Source organism: Oratosquilla oratoria, chromosome 11 (assembly GCF_046742065.1).
Source record: "Oratosquilla oratoria isolate Oo_2021 chromosome 11, ASM4674206v1, whole genome shotgun sequence".
NCBI classification, from domain to species: Eukaryota; Metazoa; Arthropoda; class Malacostraca; order Stomatopoda; family Squillidae; genus Oratosquilla; species Oratosquilla oratoria.
The window spans coordinates 65,769,882-65,788,963 of NC_134787.1; the positions used below are offsets into that span (position 1 = coordinate 65,769,882).

The window sequence follows — 19,082 nt, forward strand, 5'->3', positions numbered from 1 at the left end:
TTAGTATTCAGCTTGCTAAAGGGGGTAGACTATAATAACAGAAAAGGTTCCTTGATTAGGGATGCAAGGGCTTTAAAAGGTCGGAAGAATATATTTATTAATGTGAAAATGTGTAGTTACTGCAGAGAGGTATTTTTAGTTTTGAGTGTCTGCAGGTTACTGTCAAGATTCAAATTGCACACACTGCTGCCCCTCATAGTGCACACTGCTGCCATACCATTGATTTGATGCTCATTCAGTTTCATTATAACTACACTTGTGTTAACATTGAAATTGTATTTGCTGTATGTATGACAGTTTCTTGTTATGAATGATTTACAGTTCAATATATAGTGTAGTATAAGAAGGTAGGGTGTGGGGGTGAATTATTTTTTTGAAGAAATTTATGACTTCTTTGTTGTATAGTGTAGGAATTCCTGTGTCACTTGCTGATAGTCAGAGGAGGGGAGAAGGCACTTGTTATCACTTCTTGGCTGAAAGTGTGAGGGAAATAATAAAGTTGATAGAGAAAGTTCTTGGTTTTGGTCTGTAGTGTCTCTAGTTCAAGGTGGTGGTGTTGACTGGCCTTGAAGAAAGGCACCAGGGAAATTGCTCTGGTCTCATGGAGATAATGGATAGATAAAAGTGGAATCTAAGAGAGTAAGGGATCCAAAGGCAGGGTGTTGGGGAGGTGTGTCAAAGTGGTATTGGACAAAATTTCAGAATGGGAACTGAAGGTGCATCTGTTAAGTTACTCAATGAGAAACACTATCAATATGTAAAAACCTATTTGTTACAAGAAAAAGATCCCTTAAATATGGAAATTAGGTGTGTCCAATTAGAAAGAGAGGCAGGATCCTCTTAATGACTGGCTTCATACCCTAGCATACTCTGCAAAATACCAGAAAAATGAGAGGAAAATAGACATCTGGACCTTAAATTTCTATACCTACATAGCTAGGGCTACTTCTCCTTTATAAAGGGGGTAGCAAAATCAAAGGCATGCACCCATTCCACTACCATCCTCCTTCCTTGTTTCCCTCATATCTTAGATCCCTAGGTAAGAAAAAGAATTTCATTTTCTGAATAGAGATTGTGTAACAAATCCATTTTGGCCTGCAATGAATGTTACTGAAGCAGAGAGAGAAAAATAAAGGGTGTGTGTGGACTCTCAATACCTAGATGTAAAGAATAGTTGGTTAAGTGCTTTTTAAGAGACATAATTGGAAACGTTAAATTAAAGGGTGGGGTTGGAAATTAACTCTTGGAATGGATAGCAGATTTCATGGAAGAGGAAACTGATAATGGCAGAGGGAAAGTATGGGCAGTCTTAGGAAATATTGTCTCCAATTTTTCTTAGACTGGAGCATTTTACTTTTCTATAACTTACGGGTGGGTTAGAAACAAGTTTGACTTTTTTTTAAGTCGGAACTAGATCATGGTGTTGCCATCACTGTATTATTTTAGTGAAAAATCCACCAAAAAACATGTTACATGTATTTTATTCATTGACACCCTAGCCTGAAGGCCATGTTAGATTGGTGCCACTGGTGGTAGAAAAGTACAGAATTTTGTGGCCAATATTTGGCAGAACCCTTCCTAACTCTACTGTATCCTAATTCTAACATTAGCTCTGATCCAGTTTCAGTGAAATATGCCTGTCCTGTTTCCCACTGAAAACAGCCATGCAGTGGCATATTCCTATGGTCACAACACTGGGACTGCTTTGTAGAGAATGCATATAACATATCAGTTCATCGTCAGATACTGTATAGCAGGAAGAGGGAGGGGTCTTGGAATATTATTTTTGAAATTTGTAAAGCCATGAAACACATGATTAGTTGTAGGAGTAAGACTGATAGAGCCTGCCAGTGGGGGTAGTGAGTGTATTGTCTAAATACTACAAAATTACGTTTGATCAGAAAAGGCATTAGTTATTACATAGTGTAGGAGAATATAGTCTAGAATAGTAACCATGGAAATAATGAAAGGATGTAAATACAATATTATAGTAGGAAGAAAGAAACTGAAGACTTTGTGAGAAAAATGTGAATAATGTGTAAGATTTTGGAGAGTTGTACTCGGCTCTGATTGGGGCAAGTCATCCTACATGTGAAATTTGTATTCCATGCAAGGGTGAACAAGTTTTACATATAAGGTCGGCAAATAATGGTACATTCATTCAGGAAGTCCCTTGTCCATTTCAATGTGCTCCTTTATAAGTCTTGTTTTTCAATTTCCTTATTAGTGCAGCATCTTGGTGGAGACCTTTACCTAGTCAAAGTGTTCACAGTCTACCCACCCTTGTCTTTCATGCATTACTTTCAATGTGTTCTCTCATGTCTTGTGCAGGAGACTCACAACTCCAAGGTATAGCTGTATGTTGTGCATCTACTTGGAACTTCATGCTTGGTGATTGCCTGCAAAACTGTTCACCAAGTGTAATTTCCAGCAGAAAGATGACTGGCAGCATGTCATCCCTACCATAATGTCAAACCTCTTACCTTAAGGGAAATAACTTTCAAATGATTCCTTTACATTGGGCAGGAGGATAGGTGGGGTGAATGCTTGGAGATTAAGGGAATGTGTAAATAGACCACAGATTGGTGTGGAACAAAAATAAAATGCACTTGAAACAACTAAAGGTTTTGATGTGGAAGGATGTGTCATACAAAAAAATAAGCCACAAGTGTTAAGGAGATATTTGAAATGGCAAAGACATTGGAATTTAAAGGACGTGAAAAAGAAGAAAAAGTATCTGGATCACTTAGTAATGATGTTTCAATAAGATGAATATGATGATAGTGAGTGTTGTCTTGATTTTCACTGACTGGAAACCCGCATCCCCATAGCAGTTGGCATTGGTCCATGGATCATGCTGGGAAGAAACTTTAGACTAATGTCTTCATTGTATTTTTGGGTCTTTCTGTGTCACTAGCTTCTAGTATTAGGAAGGGAGCAACCACCAGTTGTCCTTTCCCCCTTGTGTTTAATGGTGGAGGAAATATGATCAAAGTTGATAGATATCTTGGGCCCAATATGAAAAGAAGAGGGTGTACCTGCAAATGATGGTGGGGAAATTGATATACTGTATTTTGAAGATGGGTGACGGGAAAATGATTCAAGTCTATATTTTAGGACCACCTTGTGTAGGGACTGATACAGTAGAAACAAAACTATATGGTTATATTAAACAGAATACTAAACTCACAAATGAAGATGAGGGGTTGAAAACATAAAGGGCTTATCACACAAGAGGTACACCAGGGATTTGTTGATGCAAAAGAGGGAGTGGTTGCTCTTCTGCAGGATAGCAAACATGATTGTGTTCTTGGCAATCTGTGATGTGGTGCTTGGCCACAATTGTACTCAAGTTGGAAAAGCTGTATGCATACACCAATGACAACTTTACATAGTAATATACAGTGATAGGGCCAGAAGTGCAATTGACACTAGTTCAGAGGTTTTATGATGTGGTTATTGAGTGTGTATATTTACCTTATTGTAATTAGATTTTGTAATGAATAGGGTGAGAACTGTGCTTGTGGGGCTTTTGTTTTTGTTTCCATTTGCCAAACCTAGCTTGCGGTTCGCTCATTCCGCAAATCTGTGCATCTGTATGGAGATTAGTATTTCTTGATATCCTTCAAATACCTTTGGTGCGTATTTACTTCATTGTTTTTACCTGATTGTGGTACTTGGGTGTTGGGGCCATGCTCATGGGGTCCCATCTCCATATCTCGTCAAACTTTGTCACAAGGCCAACAACACTAATATGTTGTTGGGCAAGATTATTTGGTGACCATACCACTGCACCATATACTAGAATAGGGAGGATCAGGTTACTTATTATCATTTCTATATTTTCATCCATATGAAAAAAAAATCCACTTGTCTCCTATGATTCTATTTATGAATTTCTGGTGACAGATCATCTCTGAAGTTCCAGAATTCTTTTCCTCAGATTTTGTGATTCTTTACAAATCCATGATGGTTTCTTTTTGCATTGGCCCATTTCCAAGATTTTGCATTTCTTTATATATTTTTTTCACTTCTGGCTCCATAAACCACATCAAGGTCTTGTAACAATTTACAATAGTTTTCACATTTCATTTTTCATGATCTTGTCACCAAGAGCAAATAGGTTTGTGCAGTACCCTATTTCATTCTTATCATCAGTAACCAATGAGAACATATTTGATACCTGTGTTTGGGTGTGTTGTGTATATGTGTGTATTCACCTTGTGGTCTTTATCTAATTGTTTTATAGAGGATGAGCTGTGCTTGAGCTGTACTACCATTTGTCAAACTCAAATGAACTTAGTCTGACTGCACTGTTTCTTCCTTATTGTTTCATGAATTGGTGCATCTACATGGGAGCCTGTATTTCTCAGTAGTGTGAATGGATGGTTGGGCAGATGGTGTGGAGGTGTTGGGATGCCAAGTTGACAAGAATACACTGAGGTCTTCCAAATTTGGGGTGGGAGTGTTGCAAATAGCAGGAGGCTCTGGGGGTACCATGGGTTGAGTTTGGGTTAGGAGGTAGCTAATGATGTGCACCATGGGCTGCTACATGAGATCTATCTGATGTCACAGTACATTGATGTCATGTAGTAGAGGCGAGAGTGCATTTGCAAAAGTGAGACAGGACCCAGGCATGGTTATTTATCTGTTGGTTGAGATGTCTGGAGAAGTAGAGTGGCACTTTGATGATTGCAGGTTGACCATGAATTTGATTTAGGTGTTGCCCACTTTTGAGTGCACTGGTAAAATCTTGAGAGGACAAGATGAGGAGTTGTAGTCACTCCCTCAGTAATGCAGGAATTAAACCATAATATTTCATGTAGTTATGTTGGAAGTGTCTTAACTTACTGCCATGATAAATGTGAAAATGAGAATTTTTTCAAGTATCCTGTATTGTCCAGACAGCACATTGAAGGGGTAGAGTACTGGATAAGCAAGTACAGTGTTATGCATAATGCAGTAATATGCTTTGGGCAGTTACCTATGATTTGCCTATTTGGTCATTGCTAGGCAGTGCTCTAAGTCATGTAGTTTTTCAGTTGTTATTTGTCCACATGAATATTTCTGATTATTTTCTTTTTTATGTTCATGTAGATTTTGCTGATTTTATTACACAACTTTATTTTCTAATGACAAAATTGCAAGAGGTAAACATATTACACCTATGGTCAAATTTCTCCAATGTCAGCAGACTAAACCCAGCTTGTTGTGAATTTTTGTAACATCTTGGTTACCAGACAGTATATTGTATGATTTAGGCAGGACTTCAGGTGTTGTTAAAGTATTGTCAACATATCCGAGGTAAATTTAGCTTGCATACAGGTTTTATGATTGGTCACCTATGTTGATTGCATTGTTATTTTGTTTTATTTTTAATTCTGTGGGCTATGGATCAAAAAGTCTCCCTTTGCCTAGTTTGTTCAGTAGCTGTATCATCTTGTATAGTTTACTCGAAATACAGTGCATTATTTTTCTTCATATTTTAGGTTCACTTGCAGACTTGTAAGTATAGCTGTTTACTAGTATTTAAGTATATGGGACAAATGACAGGTATGATAGAACCTTGGTTCTCAAATGTCTGAAGTTGAACAAAGCGGTTCTTCGCTAAAAAATGGAGAGAGAATTTTTTGCTCCGGTCAACCTAAAAATTGGTTTTTGACCAACCCAAATGGAGCCAAGGGGGCAAAATTCAGTTTTGTAAAAAAAAAAAATATCACACTGATAATACTGTATCCAACAGATCAGTAAACTTGTTTTGGTCCTTGACCAAATCACTGCTGGAATAGTTTTCTAGGACATATTGTATTTGAGAACAGGTTCTACTGTATTTGCATGCAGTGATCCTGCAAAATGGACAGTGAAGCTCCTTGTTCTCAACCCCACACCCCTATCAGAAGTTGCAGCTCGGTGGAGCTGACATTTAGCCTCTGGACCAGGCTGTAAGATCTCTCATTATCAATTTCAACTCTCTTTCTTAAAATTCTTTGTGCTTGGGAGGCTGACGACCTGCAACTGCTGTCAACCCACGTACCAAAACTAGTGACATAAAAACAGTTCCACCCACAATAATACAACACACAACATTCTAAAGTGTCTTCCTAGAGAGATCAATGGGAGAGCGTCAGGACAATTTCCAGCTATTTTGGAGCTGTAGGTTTTCCACTTAGTTAAACTTACAACGTCAGATAATTAGATGATTTGAACATATAGAATAGGAACATGCCCAGTGCTGATTTTGCTCCCATTGGGACTAGTCTGGGTGCTTTCCAGAAGATCCTATTTTAAATATTTCATAACATCTAGGAAAACTTGTACATTGTTCTGTTTGAGGTCTTCCATTTATTCCAGTTTTACAGCTGCATCCTATGTGGTACTATCAGAAAGTGATACTTTCCCCTTCATGATGTGTCAGTAACTATTATTAAAAAAATAGGATAATGTTCTGAATTTAGAATTTTTATTTTGTATATGGGTGTGTGTGTATAATATATATATATATATATATATATATATTTTTTCTTCCAAATGGTCTCTGTTCTGTCAGTCTGTTCTCTTGTAGAATACTCGGTCACAGAATTGGTCCATGAGTCACTAGGAGAGGAAACTGTATTGTCTGAACTGCATGGACATTGGGCAGTGTAAGGTGATCATCCTGTTTGTGACCATATCTGGACATTTGGTGGGTTACCAGGCCAATTTTATGTTGGTCTTATTTCAGCAAGCTAGTATGGTTCTTGTGTTTCTTGGAAATACTTTTCTTCTGGGTTTGTCTAAGCACTTTATTATGGAATTGGTTTTAAACGAGATATTAGTAGTTAGTGCATATTTCTGTAAGGAAATTGAGGATACTGGGCTTACGTTTTCAAAGCTATGCTACAGGTGTGTTGTTGTTGCATCATGTGGGGTGCATTTATATGTGTGATAATGTATGGATTTGAGGGGTCTTACATTAAGTTTATTATTATATACTTCTCTTTTCTGTGGGTATTTCTTTATTTTAAAGTGTAAAGAGCATATTGTGGTTGTTTTAGTGCTCCATTGTTCTTAAGGCGCTGTTTTATGTTTAGAATAGGTTGTCTTTGTTTCCATATTGTTAGGTAACAAACAGTTTGCATATTTTGATATTTTGTTCCATGTGTTTGAATTTTGAACTTACAACTGTTCAGAACATGGTCATTATCTTGTTTGCATTATTTTTATGTGCTTGTATGGGGAGAAGGTAATGTGTGCATCAGATACAAGACTTGGAATAGTGAGTTTTTTATTTAGTGGCAGGCTCTGACCATTCACGGAGTTGGTGTGCTTTATGGATTCATGGTTGTTTGGGGTGTGTAATATGTTACATATATATATATATATTTGGGGGGGGGGGTTATATTTATGTACTGCTTAGCATCAGCCATTTTTCCAGCCCTGGGCTATGTTTATGTGTTAGGGCGATTTGGTGTTATGCTATTCATTTTTACATCAGGTTTATAAGTTATACTTGTTAATATGAAAATGGATGTGAACCACCCTCTAAAAATAGAACGGCTCATTTCTGTTGGAAAGGATTTTTTCCCTCTACTAGTTTAATTAGATTGTGAATGGGTAATTGACCTGCTGTTTCATTTAGAACCCATGCCAACAATACTTGTTGGCCTCTTTGCTGCCATTGCTTCAATATTTTTGTTTTTCTAATGCATTTATTGTGTGTTCATTTCCATCCTTTGACATTGCAAATTTTTTTCATTCATGTTCAGTCATGTGTTATTTTGACAACCCATGCCCTTGTATGGATATTGAAAGTATTATTGAGCACTTGATACATTTTTGTTTCACATATTGCATTCATTAGTCATGTATAGTATGTATTTATTTTTATTGATGCTGTCAGATTTATTATTTCACTTTTCTAAATCCCACTTTTAACTTCATAAAATTCTCCTTATATTTCTGAATATGCATCTTCATTCATAAGGATGGCAATGAATATCTTCAGCTTTTTTTTTTTTTTTTTTTCCCCCTACATCTTTATTCTTTGTATAATGAGTTGAACCGCAAATTTGCAGCCCTGGGGGTCATTGACCTCGGTATGTATATATTTGTTCATGTCCCCAGTTCCAAAAATTTTCCAATTTGTGGATCTTGGTCATCACTTTGACTAGGGTTTTCATAGTCCGTTTCTTTGAAATTATTCTGCATTCTTTGTGTTTCTATTGGTTTTTTGAACAGGAAGGAATTAACCCATTTCTTTTGAAGCCAAGTGCTGTTAACAACTCAGGGCCATATCCATATTATAGTGGGGCCATGCATAAGTTCTGAACATATCAAAGGAAATGTTGAACCACTGTCCTCGTGAACTGGCTGTCCTTACAACAGTTGAACTAATCTTGTGTGCCATATGCCTATTAGTTGAATTCTTTACAAAGATAGTGAATCCCAATGTAATCGTGTCAGATCCACGAAAAAGTGACTTCCAATCTACAATTATTATTCTTGCCTTGTGGAATGGCTAGTACAGTAAAGCCTCGATATAACATCTCGATATACCAGATATCAGATATAATGGACAAAAATTCTGACCAGACAAACCATCGCTATAATGGATGAAAATCCATTATATCGAGGGATCCTTGGTTATAACGGATCTTCGTATATAATGACAGACCCCTGTCCCCATATGATCTGTTATATCGAGGGTTTACTGTAATTTCTAATCCTACTAATTTCTAATACCAGACAAACTCTGGAATATGAAAGATCTGTCTGGTATTTCCATCAGATATAACTGATCTGCGGTTATAACGGATCTTTGGATATAATGACAGACCCGTCCCCATATTGTCCGTTATATCGAGGGTTTACTGTAATTTCTAATACCAGACAAACTCTGGGATATAACAGATCTGTCTGGTATTTCCATCAGATATAACTGATCTGCAGTTATAACGGATCTTTGGATATAATGACAGACCCCTGTCCCCATATTGTCCATTATTTTGAGGGTTTACTGTATTAATTGTAAACACAACCTCCATCAGATGGAATAGACCATTGCTGGCAGTAATACAAAATATTGTGGTACTGCTCATCTCGTAACTATTTTAGGCTTTTGCATTGGATTACTGTCCCTGTTCCTGTCAGTATTCTTAATAGGAAAATCTTACATTCAGTTGAGTCTAGTACCACTGATGTCTCCCATGTTTTTTTTGTTTTTTTCTCTCTCCTTAGTAATCATTCGTATTGTAATTTGTAGAGGCTTCAAATCCAGATATGCATGTTCCATCCACAGATAGTTGTCCTGTAGGATGTCAGTAACTTGTATGGCTTTGGAGGTGTGTGACAATTCTCTGTATGAAAAAGCAGATTGTTTGATGCTTACCATCTAGGGCAGGGATTCTCAGCCTTGCTTGGCCCATGCACCCCTTTCACCATTTGTCAGAATGTCATTCCCCCCCCTCCTTCCTAAGATTGTCTGTTTCAAAAGGTGCATTCTAAATAATATGCAAATATTACTAAAAATCCTTTTATTTTTTCCAAATTAGTATATATACATTTATAATTTTACATGGATTATGTTTATAGTGAAGTTTTACAAATTAAATGCAAATTGAAATTATTGATAGATATATAAAAATTGAATAAAAGTAAGATAGTTCTTTTAATTTATAATGAACTACTTAACAGGCGTAACACTTTTCTAATCCTAAGATCAACTTGGGTCAGCACAGGTATAATTCCAGCCCAGGTGACAGGCCAGATAGGCCAAAACCTATAATTGCTTTACTCACCCCGTAAACTTACTGTGGTCACAATTCACCCCCAGAAAACCCAAAACTCCCCCCTGGGGGTGAATTTCACCCCTAATGAGAACCCCTGATCTAAGGTGTCACTCTTTCTCATATTGCTTCAGTTGTCATTCTTGCCGTGCTTCTGATTTAAGTCAGCAGTCAACCTCTTCAGTATGAGTCAAATTCTCACATGCAGCATGATGTTATAGAATATAGTCACTGCTGTATTTCTCATTCTCTTTCACTCTGAATAATAATAAACACAGAAAACATGATCAAACCAGTTCACAGAATTCGGAGGTCACTCGGCTACAACTACAAAATAAATAAAATCAAGACACTGATGCTGCATCCTTGTGTACCCACTTGTGATGCTTATGTAGGCATCATTATATGGAAGAGGTTAAGTGAATCTTGTCTCCTATTTTAAGAATTGGGAATTTTTTTTTCCAAGGAAGTAGTTAGTTTTTTTCTTATGGCTTCAATAGTGCCCCAATGACTTCAGAAGTCATGGGATAGTTAACAACTTTAATCTCAATGTTGCTATTAAATCAAAACTCAGCCTGTAATGATCACTGGTGTGTTTACCAAACATTAGTTATTTTGGGTCTCCGGATGTGCCAGTTGAATGTTGGAAAGATTATAATACACATAACCTTAGTTTGCTTGTAAGGTGCTAAGGAATGTGGGTAAAGGGATCTCATTTTATGTCGAGATATTTGTGATAATTTTTTATAAAAATTTATGGAAATTATTATAGGGCAGTAGGTGAGATGCAGGGATGACCCATCATCCAGGAAGAGCCAAGAAAAGAGGGAGGAGTGGTGAATGGGAGTGGAGTGGGTGGAGATGAAATAGATGGGAGTGGAATTCTGCCTTTTGACTTTGGCTACCTCCTTTGTAAGGGGAAAAGGCCCTTGGTTTGTATGTATTTTTCCTAAAGTTGTACTAAGGTTTTTATGAGTGGGAAATTTACATAGTTCTGGTTAATGCCAGCTGATTTTATTCAGCCAAAAGGAAGGACTTGGGTTAAAGGGGTTGTAAGTTTGGGGCACTGCTGTTTTACCTCACCATAATGGCCCACTCTGGCTTGGTTTGGTTGTATGGATGGTGAGGAGTGTGTAAGGGGGTTTGGGTGTATTGGAATGGCTGTGATTGCGAGTTTAGTTGGAAATCTGTGTAATCAGTTCAACCATACTATGTGCAAGCATTGAAGTATGGCACTGGTATCCTGTCACTTTGATGTTTGCCATTGCAGAGGTGGATTGGTAAGCCATGAAAGAATGACTTTGAAGAATTTTTGGCACTTGCCGTGGATCGAACTAGAGCCAAGGACACAAAAACCAAATGCCTAAGTGCCAACACATACATACCTGCTCTACATAGACAGGCATGCATCTGTGGTCACAAGCAGATGCAGAGCTGCAAATGGGTGAAGTTACGTTTAGCATTCAGTTAATTCTAACCAACCAGTGAATGGATCTTGAACTGTTAATGAAGAGATGAAATACAGGCTTTCAATCGACCATAGGGATCAGTTATATTTTAGTGTTTCCTAAGTCATAGGCCAGTGCTGATAAAGTGTGGAACAATGATTTTAAAGCCTTTCTTTATTGCCACCATGATGTTATAAAGAAGACAGTGTTGAAATACAGATTACTAGGTGGTTGTATGGAGAACTCTTGAAATTAAGTACCGTATATCTACTCAGATGCTGAAGTTGTGAGAATCAATAGGTTGCAAGTGCAATGTTAGGATCTTCTTGCTTCATTTCACAAGAGGAAGATGCTCAGGGGAAAGGAAAATAAGTTATTAGGGAAATGTAGGCATACAAAGAAAGGGTGAATGTTGTTATACTATCATAAAAGCATATTGTAAGAATACCATAAAGTGCAATTGTATAAACACTAAGAAGTAAAAGGGTTGAAGAAAATAGGAGTGAGAAGAGCAATGGTCTCTCTTCTTTATGTTTAGCCAGTGTTTTGTGAGTAAGTGTAGGACTGTCAGATGCCAGTAAAATGGATAACTGCTGGACATGTTGGTACAAAACATGGAATTTGATAGACCATTAAGGTCACCTCCTCTGATGTTATATTTCAATATGGAAGATTATAGGGAATTCCAAGTATATTACCATTTAAGAGGAATACTGTAGTGGTTGAAAGTCCAATATGTTCAATGTAACTAAATTAGAAATATTTCACATTTAAAGCATGATTGTTACGAATAGGTGAACAGAATGAATGGGTAATAGTGGTATTAGATTCATTGGACCACATTGCATTTTATTGACATAGTTTGTAAGTTAATTTTCATAATTCATCTCAAGAAAAAGTTAATTTGACACTTTTTTTTTTTTACTCTTTACATTTTTATAGAAGTTAGGTGATATTAGATAATGCAATTTGTTCAGTGATGGATGTGGAGGAATTGGCAATGGTATAAATGCTGAGCTTTATTCATAAATGAACCACAGGAAACAATGGGTGATATATGTCAGACTATCATGGACTTCACAATCACTTAACAATAGTTCTGGGTATTTATATGAACTCAACTTCCTCGTGCCTTTGTTTAATGGGTTATGATCAATCTTGTACACAGAGTGAAATAAAAAAATACTTTTTTGGTTCATTTAAACTTAATTTGGTTGAATGATATAACTTATGAATTGAAGGAGTTGGGGTTGAAAGATACAAGTAGATATAATAGAGGTTTAATCAGAATGAATTAATTAAAGTTGATGTAGTTTACTATAGCATCAATGTGGCCGTTAGTTTATTTCTTATCAGTAACGTATTCTCTCCCTCCAAGACTAACATGAACTGATAAGATTAAGAGAGTTCATTGGTTCGTACAGTAGTGCAGAAAGGTAAATTATAGTTTAGAGAATCGTGAAAGATGTACTTGTTGCTTATGATAAAGTTGTGCAAGTTGTTTAAACCCGATTAAGGTATGATTGTGTGTATATGATGTTTGTATGGAATAACCCTTTTACAGATGATTAGGATTTGTACATATGTTGTGGCTGCTTCTAGACTCATTTAATTTAGCCAAGAGAAATCCCGCGCACAGGAAAATAATTAATCGAGTATTGACCCTTGCACTTGGATTTGCAACATGTGCATGCACTCTGGCTGCCATCAGGTGATTTTATTCTGTGAAAAGGAATGTCATTCTCAGCCAGAGTTAAAACTATTGTGATCCTCTCATGGCTTGGACATTCATGTTGGCTGCTGCCAGGTGATGTTAATCTGCAGAAACCACCCTCCTTTGGTGGAGCATAAGAGTTAAACCTGTTGCAACCCCGTCACAGCTGTTTGAGGCTTGTACATTTAGCATGGGCACTGCCAGGCACTTTTATTCAGCATTTGGGGAAAAAAGTGGTATAAGTGTACATTCATTCAGACCACCGCAGATGACTTTATTCAGGAGAGGGAAACCTACAGAATAGAAGGGTTAAAGTTGATCTTGGTTAACCCTTTCAGTATTTGTTGTGGCTCCCACTGGGTGATTTCACTTGGTCAGTCTTTAGCCTTGGATTTGTGTCTTGCTGGAGATGTGCAACCATTGGGGAACTTGTAGGTCACTCAAGGAAGAAACTTTATAGTGGTGTCTGAAATGGGTGAATGTAGGGCAGGGTGAAATACTGTGGTTTGTGCCCTTTGTGTGGTGACTTGCATCTAGAGTTATATGGTCTTTGCTTCTAGGCAAGTTCTGTGTTGGTATAATTTTCACGTTGGTTAATAACCTGGTCAAGGCAGACCAGTATTATCCTCTTGTCTTGGAAGTGATTACTTGTGTACGTTTATCGACCATTCCACCCCACCTTTTCTAGTCTCCCACTCCTTCAACAATTCTTCGTTTTGTGCATCATGTTCCATCCCTGCTAAATTTTATTGACATTCCCTCCAGCTCAATTCTTTCCATCTTTCCTCTTCTCCCATCCCCATATCCTCCACTACTAATCCATTCCTTTTCCATATCATGGCCATATGAAAGGGCCTGTACCCTGTTGCTGGCCATATCTAGGATGTAGGTTCCCAGTTGTTGAAGCTTAAGGCAATAGGTATTACTGTTTATCACAATTTATGGAACACTTGTATCTTCATCAAGTGTGTATCTTAACCCACTTCCCTCTGAGTTAGTGCCATGGAGATGAACAGTGGTAGCTTGATTTGGAAGAGGTTTATTGAAATAGGTTGTATCCCTGTCACTGAAGGTATATGAACCTGTAACCCCAAATAATTCAGACACAGCCACCAGGTTGGCTTGTAGGTCACCTTGGTAAGAAACTTTGTAATGTTGTCTTAGTGAATGTAAGGCGGTGTTAGATAACAAGTTCTTTGTGTTCATGGTTCAGTGCATCTTAGCACATTGTGTGTTTTCAGGTCAATTCTGTGCTGGTGTAACTTTAGTATTGGGTTGGCCTGTGTGTAGGTAGGCTAGTGTGATTCATGTTTTTTTTTCTGTCTTGGTTTTATGTAGGGGTATGTGACTTGGTACTGATTTGGTTCTTTAATGAGTTTATGGTCTTGTGTAGTTGAGACTGTAAGGATTGCAAGGGAAAAGTGTAGGTGTAGATTTCCTCTGAACTGTGGGATGAGATTGTGTGATGTGTTGTGTAGGTTTGAAGAATCTTCCATAGAACTGTGTACACCAGTCTTTTTCATGTGGTGCTCCATTGGATGAGTTTGTCTGAAGAGTGCAGGTGGCCAGTAATTTAAGGTTCATTTGGTGTTGCCTGTTTTGGGGAGGAGTCACAGATTAACAAAATACTGGGCAGTGTCTAGAACAAAACGAGAAGTGCCACCTAGTATGGAAAGGGTTGATGGAGTTAGATTAGATATTGGACCTTCATAAGTGATATTCAATATTACAAAAAGTTTGTCACTGATAACCATTGTGCTCCAGCACATCTGAATTGTGCACAACTAGGATTTTTTGCCAGGTGGCACATAGTTGCAGCTAAATCCTTCACTTTGAAGTTATTTTAATTGTTTGAGATCATGGCTTGAATGGCATGGTATATGAACAAAAACCCATTGGGCCAACTTCATTTCCATTATAGTCTGGTGACTGTTGTTTGCTGTGACTTTCGTAAGCTTGAGCAAAAGTATAAGTTTTAGCTGCAGCGAAGTACCTCCTGGTGTATATTTCTCACTTTCATGTTCATATCTAATAATGACTGAATTAATGCTTTGTAATGTGTACTTGTTTTGTTATAAACTAACCTTTTTCTTTGTTTTTCAGGTGAGTGTGTGATGAATCATTGGATGTTCTCGTCAAGCAGTGCTTAGCACGTTTTGTCAACTGTAGGGTAAAGTATTGCATATGAATTTTTTCTCCGTCTCTATCTCTTTTTCTTTCTCCATCCTTCAGTGAAAGGTGAATTCTTTATTGTTAATTTTATCAGTTACGTGGAGGGGAAATATTGTTGAATTTACTGCTGTGTAATTTTGAATTTAGATTGCCTTGGACTTGAGCAGTGTGGTGGGAGACAGGGATGACACTTCATCTATGAGTTTCAAAGATGGGAAAGGTGATTAATGGGCGTGTGCTTTGACTTGGCCACCCTACCTTGTAAGGGAAAGACCCTTTAGTGTAGTGATAATTGTTTGCCCTTGGTTTCACTGATGTGAAACCCACAGCCCCACAGCGGCTGGCAATGGTCCTTGGTCCCTCCCATAGATCTCTTTGTGAAGAAACTTAGGGACAGATGTATATGTAATACTAGTGTAAGGCTGTTTCTGTGCCTCTTTTTGAAAAAAAGTATTAGGGAAGCTATTGCCAGGTCTTGGGTCAGCATATGCAAGAAAGTAGAAGACGGGCTGCATGGAGACTTTTCTTTCTGCCATCCATCTTGCAGTACCACCACAAACAGATGCCTGACATTGGTTCTGCCCTTTGGTGTGTATGTATGCATGCAATTTTGAACTTTTTTGTGATCAATTTAGGCAAGTAATCAATAAATGCCCCCCTCCCTCCCCTTAGATCACTGATGAATCAGTTTATAGTGTTTGTAGAGAATTAGGAATTTATAGACATACATATAGCAATACATACATTGATAAAGTGCAATGTGACCATGTTTTACTACCAATAGGAACATTACTTAGAAGTAAGTGAAGTAGTGGGGCTAAACCAGCTTTGTCTCTTGGACCTTGTTGTGGAGGTGCTGTGTCTTGCTGCATTGCTTCTGACTCAGGCAGTTGTGGGGGATGGGGGCAGGATGATCCATCATCCACAAGAAACTAAGAGATTTTTGAAAGGGGAAACAAATTGGTGTTGGACGGGTGGAGGGTGGTTACAAGCCTTGACTGGCTACCTACTTGTAAGGGGGAAGAAGCCATTTGGAAAGTTGATAGATAAATAGGAACATTACAGATTTCTTGTTAGAAAAAAGACGGGTCTAATATTTTCGAGAATTCTCGTGTATGATGTTTGTGTTTATAGAATTTTGGCTGGTTGTAGGTGGCACCATCCTAGCCTTCTGAGAGGGAGAGTTTTGTGATGTTAAACCGAATCATGATGAGTAGCTTCTCTTCTTTAATCTGGCAGATACGAGGACAGGTCATGCATCTTTGGGCTTTGGTATTTAGGGAGTATTAGGGTTATTACTTTTAACATGGAATGAGTTCTGAGTGTTGTGCATATCTGGCTAGATGCACTTAGATAATTACATACATAAAAGGCCCCTTTATATAGATGACAACAAAATCGAAGTGGATACCCACCTGTCACCCATTCCACACATCCAAACCCCCTACCCCCGACCCCTTCCACAAAAGAATTTACATAGCAAACGAGAAGAAATTCCTTCAGGTTGTGTTAGTTCCCTATCAATTCATAACCATTCTCCACACTCAAATGTATGTTGACCTATCCTTTCCCTGCTTGACAGACATTTCTCTTGTGCTGATTACCCCTTTCCCAGCATCCATCCATCTTATTTTTAGTCTACTATAACCACCACCTTCCCCATTTAATACTATTCTTTCTTCATTCACTCTTTCCATATGTACAAACCACCCCAGTATTCTTTGGTCAACCTTATCTGCCATCTCTCTTTCCACACCTAACTCCGTCTCTCTTCCACATTTCTCGCTATCAATCCTCATAACCCCTACTTTACTTAAGTACTTTACCACATACACATTTATACTCTTCCTTTATGTCTCCTATGAATTCAAAGTCTGCTCCTTCTAGTGTTGTGGCCACAATCACCCCACTATAATCTTCTGTGTGCATCCCCAATTATCTGTATCTCATGACACTTTTCATTCCCTCTTTATTCAATAATTTACTTCCATTCCTGCTCCTCCGTTCCCTCGTACGTAGGACCCAAAATAATTAAATGCACGCCACATCCTCCAGCATCTCTCCTCTCGGTTTCCCTTCCAACTTGCTGGCACCCTCACCCCTTGTACATCTTGTCGCCTCACTTTTGCCTACATTTAGTGTATTGGGTAGATACTAGTATCATTTTGACTTGTCATATTGGGCAGTATATGTGTATAATCTACCTCAAGAATAAATAATTCATATTCATCTGGTGGGGATGGTTGTCAGTATGGTTTAGTTGAGCATAGTGAAGGATAATTTCTTCCATTATTCTTTATCATTTGCAAGATTTCTTCCCATGTATTAGTTATGGGGTACTGAAGTTTTTAGAGCAGTTACTTGGAGCATTCTTCATTTTCCTCTTTTCTTTTCTAATTTTTCTCCTCCTCCTCCTCCTCCTCCTCCTCCTCCTCCTCCTTCGTGTTCGTCTTCTTCATCTTCCTCAATGAAAGGCAAATCTTTGTCATGATTTCACATGTGGGGGGGGGGAAGCTGCCCACAATGCCAGTTAACATGGATTTCTTGGAAATATAGTTTTGTGACAAATAGTGAGGTGGCTGAAAGTGGCAAAGGGGGTAGATTCAAATGGAATGTCAGCTGACCAAAGAAGTGTGTAAAAGATAGGAATGAATGGACAATGGTTGTAAAGGGATGAAATAATTTGGCCTGAAGTTGGTTGGGCGTAAACCAACTGTGGCTGTTGGGACCTGCTGTGAATCTGCTTTGTTTTGCTACATTGCCTTTGACCTGAGTGGTGTGGTGGGGAACAAGGATGACCCTTCTTAATCCATGAGGCGCTAAGATGAGAGGGATGATGAATAGGTGTTGGATGGGTGTAGAATGGTATGGGGTGGATGGGTGCTTTGACATAGTCATCTCCCTTACAAGGGGAAAAGGCTTTTAGATATGTTTGTACATATATGTATATAAGTTTGTGAAGCTTTTCAGTGGTTTAGAAATGTGGCAACCTTCCTGTGTGTCACTGTTTACCTGTACCAAAAATTTATCAGCTTCAGGGGGACCAAAGGCAAAAGATAATTTTGTTGTGAAGGGTTGGCATAATCAGAGGTTAGCAAATGGCATGTGGTGTCTACCCTTGTGTGAGGTCTTAGATATTAGTCAGAATTCCTTCCATGAGATGTAGATGTAGGGCTGGCCCAAGATGAATTGTTTTCATTGGTAAATGTCAGTTCATGGTTTGTGACATGTTTGTAGTGCAAGGAATCATCCATCAGGTTAGCTCTACCTGTGGAAGGCACAATCTGGATGTATTTAGTTAAGATGTATACTTAGGAAAAGGTTATGATGAATAGTTAATCTTGGTTAACTGCTCCATTGCCGGGGAAGCATCATGGAAATTAACAGAGTATTCTGACGGCAGCCTCGATATAAGGAAGGATGCTGCCTGGAATGGAAGAGGATAGTTGAGATTGGTTAAAACTCCTTTGCGTCTGAGGGAGTGCCATGCATAGTTCAGGAATGAGAGCTCTGGCCATATGGGTTTGGTATGCTTCCATGATGTTGATCCTACTCTCAGGGTTATCTCCATAAGAGACAATCCTAGGTGGAGGAGATGAAGGGGATGCCTACAAACTCATGGTGTGGGCTGGTTGACTGATCCTGCTGGCACTGGGAAGGGTTGGCTGCATGGGGGCTTGATTGGAGAAATCACAGGGAATGGTGGTAGCATGTTTGCAAAGCGATGCATTCCTTGGTGTACATTTCCAATTGTGACATCTGTCACCCCTTGCCTTTTGGTATTATGTAAATAAATACATGCATACATACATATACCAAAGGCCTTTTTCCCCCTTGTAAGGGAGGTAGCCAAAAAAAAGGCATGAAAACCACTCCCACCCATTCTATCCCTATCACACTCCACTCCCCTCCACCCTTTTCCCTCCCTCTTATCTTGGCACCTCCTGGATGATTGGTCATTCCTGCATCTCGCCCACTGCCGTG

At 38.4% G+C, this 19,082-nt stretch overlaps 1 protein-coding gene across 5 annotated transcripts in view; it reads left to right on the top strand.

Moving 5' to 3' along the window:
* Gbeta13F (guanine nucleotide-binding protein subunit beta-1) overlaps nt 1-19,082 on the top strand; it is a 115,787-nt gene that overhangs the window by 9,727 nt on the left and 86,978 nt on the right. The window contains exon 2 of one of the 5 annotated variants that reach the window (XM_076193095.1): nt 15,030-15,096. The exons of the other annotated variants lie outside the window; for them this stretch is intronic. The gene's annotated coding sequence lies outside the window, so the exon portion shown is untranslated. The remainder of the gene's footprint in view (nt 1-15,029; nt 15,097-19,082) is intronic. 5 annotated transcript variants of the gene reach the window in all.